The 5,730-nt window shown below is 40.9% G+C and overlaps 1 pseudogene; it reads left to right on the top strand.

Annotated features, from left to right (window-relative positions):
* The first annotated feature begins 1,547 nt into the window (after nucleotides 1-1,547).
* LOC102876603 lies at nucleotides 1,548-1,954 on the top strand (annotated as a pseudogene).
* The last annotated feature ends 3,776 nt before the right edge of the window (nucleotides 1,955-5,730 follow it).

Below are 5,730 nucleotides of genomic sequence, written 5' to 3'. Positions count from 1 at the left end.
AGGTGCACCTTAGTATCCAGACTGACATTGTTGCTCTTCACTATTCTGAAGATGTCTCTGACAGAAGACTTTACCAATGCAATTAGTCTTTTGATTTCCTGTCTGTTAGTACCAATAGTGTTGACTGTGCAGTCAACCAAACTAAAGCAGTTAACAATCTCAATATCTTCACCATCTATCATGATGCTGCTAATCAAGCCAGTCATAAAATATCTTTGTATTCCTGATGTTGAGCTTCAATTCATCCTGAAGGCTGCAGTCCTTGACTTTTTGCAGAAAGTGTTTCTGTTCTTCCTTAGTTTCAGCAAGCAAGCATAAAGCAGGTTGTTGATGAGTCTTCCTCCAATTCTGATGCCACATTCCTCCTCATAAATCCCAGCCTCCCAAATGATCTGATATACTAGTTAAATTACAGGTAGCCCCTGTCCTTGCAGGATTTGCCCTAATTCCTTGCACCTCTTCCTCCTCTCTAGGTCTCCTTACTCAACCCCATATTTAGCACCCCACTTTGTCCTGTGGCCCTTTACTAAAATTCACCCAAAGAACAAGATATTTACAATCCTGTCATTGCCAAGTATCTCACCTCCCTTAAAATTTCTCTCCAGCATCCAGAGCCCTCTGTTGCTCAAAAGCAATATCCAATCCCTACCAAACCCATTTAAGGCCTCAAGCCTCTGATTTACTCTTTCCTCAAAAAGGGTGCATAAAGGATGTGTCCTATCTCCCTATCTTTTCAATCTATATGCGGAAGAGATTATTTGGGAAGCTGGGCTCTATGAGGGGAAGTGTGACATCAGGATCGGAGGCAGACTCAACAATCTGCCTTATGCAGATGACATACCCTCCTTGCTAAAACTGAGGAAGACCTGAAGCACTTGCTGTTGATGGTCTAGGACTGCAGTCTTCAGTATGAATTGAAGCTCAAAATCAAGAAAACAAAGATTGTCACCACTGGGCCAATTGGTAACATCATGATGGATGATGAAGAGATTGAGATTGTTGACAGCTTCAGTTTGATCTTGAATGTTATGAGGTAAGCAGACAACTCTGGGAAAGGGGGAAAAAAGAAATCTGTTTTTAAATTATTTTGCTAAAATGGTAACCACAGCTAGCCCTTAGGCACAGCAGCTGTCCTTAACTAACTCCCAAGAAAACAAACAAGTCTGTCCTAGAGAAAGTGAAACAAAGTTGCTCCTTAAAAGCAAGAATTTTGAAATTCTATCTCACATACTTTGGTCATTTTGCCAGGAGAGTCAAGTCTTTGAAGAAGGACATCATGCTTGGAAGGGTAGAGACTCAGGGAAGGAAAGAAATAGGATAAGACAACAAGTCATAAATTCTCAAAAATCTCTACTCTTCTGGCCAGCAACCCTTATTCGTTTATCCAAATGTGTGTACCAACTAGGTCAACAGTGTTAATGAAACAAGTTCCAATTTAACTCATTTCTTCATTGCTGCAGGACTCTCACTCCAACTTCTCAAATGGATCAGGTAGTCAACAGAGTGAGAATACTCAACAGTTGCTCTTTCACCAAGGACCCGCCAACATGTGCCGCGTTCGCACCAAAACCGTGAAGAAGGCGGCCCAGGTCATCATTGAGAAATACTACACGCGCCTGGGTAATGACTTCCACACAAACAAGCGCTTGTGTGAGGAGATAGCCATTATTCCCAGCAAGAAACTCCGGAACAAGATAGCAGGCTATGTCACACATCTGGTGAAGCAGATTCAGAAAGGGCCTGTGAGAGGCATCTCCATTAAGCTGCAGAGGAGGAGAGAGAAAGGAGAGATAATTATGTACCAGAGGTTTCAGTCCTGGATCAGGAGATCATTGAAGTAGATCCTGATACTAAGGAAATGCTGAAACTCTTGGACTCTGGCAGTCTGTCCAACCTGCAGGTCACTCAGCCCACAGTTGGGATGAATTTCAAAACACCACGTGGAGCTGTTTGAGTCTGTTCGCTGTGCTGTAATATTTTCAATAAATTTGGGCACACCAGCCTTGCCTTTGTCCAAAAAAAAAAAAAATACTCAACAGATGCCTTTAATTTCCAGTTCTGGAAGGGGACTCATGCAAGTCCCTGCCTCAGGGCACTGAAAGCCAAAAGAAGTGCTGAAAGTTAAAGTCTTTCTCTTTTCTCCCTAGTCTTTCTTTTAAATGTAAATCACTCCAGAGTGAGTCAAAAGAGGATTTACAAATATATTCAAATGCAAATGTTCTCAGAGTTGTTGCTGTTAAGTGTCTTCAAGGGTAGGACTCTTAGTGACCCTATGAACAAGAGCTGAACCATGTTCTATACTATGCAGTCCTCACACTTCTTGACACAAGAGCCCACTGCAGCAGTCACTATGTGAATCCACCTGGCTAAGGGTCTTCCTCTCCTTCACCAACCCTCCACCTTTCCAAATAGCATGTCCCTCTCCAAGTAACCCAATGTATGTAAAGGAAGCCTCATCATTCTTGCCTCTAAAGAGCCCTCCGGCTGCACCCTCTCCAAGACATAGCTATTCGTCTATGGGCAGTTCAGTGCTCTTCCCAACACCACAGCTCAAAGGTGTCAATTCTTCACCTATCATCCCTATCCACTGTCCTGCTCTCAGATGCATAGCAAGCGACTAGAAAGACTATGGCCTGAATTATATGCACCTTAATCCTCCAACTAACATCATTACTCCTCAATAATTTGGAAAGGTCCCTAACAGCAGGTTTTCCCAGTGCAATGTATCTCCTTATTTCTTGACTGCTGGTACCAAGGGCATAACTGTGGATCCAAGATGAAGCTGTTGAGAGTTTCAATCTCCTCTCCATCTGTCAGGAGACTGCCTACTGGTCCAGGAATAAGAATCTTTGTTTTCCTGACATTGAGATGCAATCCATACTGTGGGCTACATTCCTTGATCTTCTGCAACAAGTGCATCAAGTCATCCTCACTTTCCACAAGGTTGTGTCTTCAGAGTACTAGATGGATTTTAATCTTCCCCCAGGCTAAGCCCCATGCTGTCTACCAAATTCTATTACTTATTCTTATAACAACAATTTTCATAGTATTGATATTCCCTTTGAGCATATTCAAAGACTAACTGGAAGCAAACCCAGAAGCTTTCTATAAGCTACAATATCCAATATTCATTTTAAATTATATCTTAACTTTACTACACAGAAAATGCATCAATATCCATAGTGCAATCATTAAAAAAAGAAAAATTCTCAGCACCACACCAATAGGCAACATCATGGCCCATGGAGAAAAGACTCAAGTTGTCACCATTTCATTTTACTTGGATCTACACTCAGCAGTTAAGATAGCAAAAAAAAAAATGTCCTGGTGTCAGAAAACTCTTCAGAGTACTAAAAGGCATGTTCACATGAAAGCTGAACAATGAATAAAGGAAGATTTGATGTATATGAATTGTGATGCAGAAGAGCACTGATGATCTGCTAAAGGAACAAACAGGGATATTCACTACTCTTCTCAAGCACAATTCATGGGTATCAATATATTTGTCATCTTTATTCATTGTCTATCTCTCAGAGGCATAGCAAGTGAGTAAAAAGTGGTCCAAATCAAGCACATCTTAGTCTTCAAAATGAAAACATTGCTCAATACTTTGGAGAGGACCTGAAAACAGTAAACTTTCCAAATCTAATACATCTCCTGATCCTCTGACTATTGGTACCAAGGGTTTGACTGTGGATCAAAGTAAGATGAAATCACTGACAATTTAAACCTTTTCTCCACCTATCATGATGTTGCCTATGGGCCCAGTGGTGAGAATTTTGTCTTCCTGAGGTTGAGATGCAATCCATATTGAAGGCCGTAGTCTTTGACCTTCTGCAGCAAGTGTTTCAAGTCCTTCTCATTTTTGAGCAAGTGTGGCTGTGTAAATAAGAGTCCAATGTCTCCAATTATTTGCTCAGTGTACAGACTGAATAGTTGTGGAGAAAAGATGTATTCCTGATGCATTCCTTTCTCGATTTTAAACTATGTTGTGCCTCTGAGCTGTGGTGTTAGAGAAGAGTATTGAATATACCATGGACTGCTAGGAAAACAAAAAGATTTGTCCTGGAGAAGGTGAAGCCAGGCTGCTCCTTGGAGGCAAGAATTCTGAAGCTTCATCTGACATACTTTGGACATGTTGCAAGGAGGACCAGTCCTTGGAGAAGGACGTCATGCTTGGGAGAGTAGAGGGGCAGTGCAGGAGAAGACCCTCGATGAGATGGACTGATTCAGTGACTGGGGTAATGGGGGTAGGTATGTCAGAGATAGTAAGATTGGCACAGGATAGGGCAGAGTTTAGGGCTGTTGTACATAGGGTCACTATGAGTCGCAGGCGACTCGACAGCACATAACAACAGTGTTCCCTTGCTCTGCTCAGGCAATAGCTTCTTGGTTCTGAGATTCACATTCTTCTCAATGTTAACTAATTTATTATGATTCAAACAGTAAACTATCTTTTCATAGACAATAAAACACAAATAGTCCAGCCAAGATCCATCTGACATCCAAACTAAATTTCTAAATGCCTCTTCTAAACTCGGCTTGCACTTCTGGCAGTTCTCGGTCAATGTACTTTTCTAGCTGAAACTCCCCTCAGAAGACATTTAGAAAGTTTCTAGATGGGGTTACATTTGAAACTGAAAAACAAGGGAGCAAGCCATACAAATATATTGAGAAGAGTATTCCAGAAAGACAGTACAAATGAGATAGGGCAGATCAATTCCTACAACTCTATGAAGCAGTTCCATTTATGTGAGAAGTCTGTTTTAAGGGAGATTTAATCTGGAACTACAGATTTTTTTTTTACATTTAAACAGGATTTCCTTTTGTAGAGTCTATGATATTGTTTGATGAGTTTCCCTCTGATCCTTATACCACAGTCTTCTTCAGAGTCCAGCTTCTCGAATAATTTGCTTAGCATTTTAATGTGGAACTACCGAATTTTTTTTTTACATTTAAACAGGATTTCCTTTTTTAGATTCTGTGATATTGTTTGATGACTCGCCCTCTGATCCTCATACAAGTCTTCTTCAGAGTCCAAATTCTCAAATAATTTGCTTAGCATACCGACCAAACAGGTATGACGAAAGAACAGAGTCCTGACACATTCCCTTCATAATTTTAAACCACGTAGTGTTGCCCTGCTCTATTCACACAATAGCCTCCTGGTCTAGGTTTAAGTTTCTCATGAGCAAAACTAAGTGATCTGGGATTCCCATTCTTGTCAATGTCAGCCATAACTTGTTATGATCAGCAAAGGCATTTGACTGTGTTACACTGGTGATACAACCCTGCATGCTTAAAGTGAGGAGGACTTGAAGCAATTGTTGCAGAAGGTCAAAGAACACAGTCTTCAATATAAACTGCACCTCAATGTCAACAAAACAAGATTCTTACCACTAGACCAGCAGGCAACATCATGATAGAGAAAAGATTAAAACTGTCCACAACTTTATTTTACTTGGATCCACAATCAACATCCCTCCAGCAGTGAGGAAATCAAGGGATGTATTGCACTGGGAGTCTGCGGTTATGTATCTCTTCAAATTATTGAGTAATGATGTTAGTTTGATGACTTAAGGTGTGTCTGATTCAGGTCATGGTCTTTGTGATCACTTGGGATGCATCTGAGAACTGGACAACAGAAAATGAATTGATGTTTTTGAACAGACTAAGGTGCATCTGGTTCAGGTCATGGTCTTTCCAATCACTTGCTGTCCATTTGAAAGC

This window comes from Elephantulus edwardii, unplaced genomic scaffold, assembly GCF_000299155.1.
Source record: "Elephantulus edwardii isolate Elephantulus edwardi_28Jun2011 unplaced genomic scaffold, EleEdw1.0 scaffold00069, whole genome shotgun sequence".
NCBI classification, from domain to species: domain Eukaryota; kingdom Metazoa; phylum Chordata; class Mammalia; order Macroscelidea; family Macroscelididae; genus Elephantulus; species Elephantulus edwardii.
Note: the sequence above shows the minus strand (reverse complement) of the source record. Positions and strands in the feature narration are given on the sequence as shown.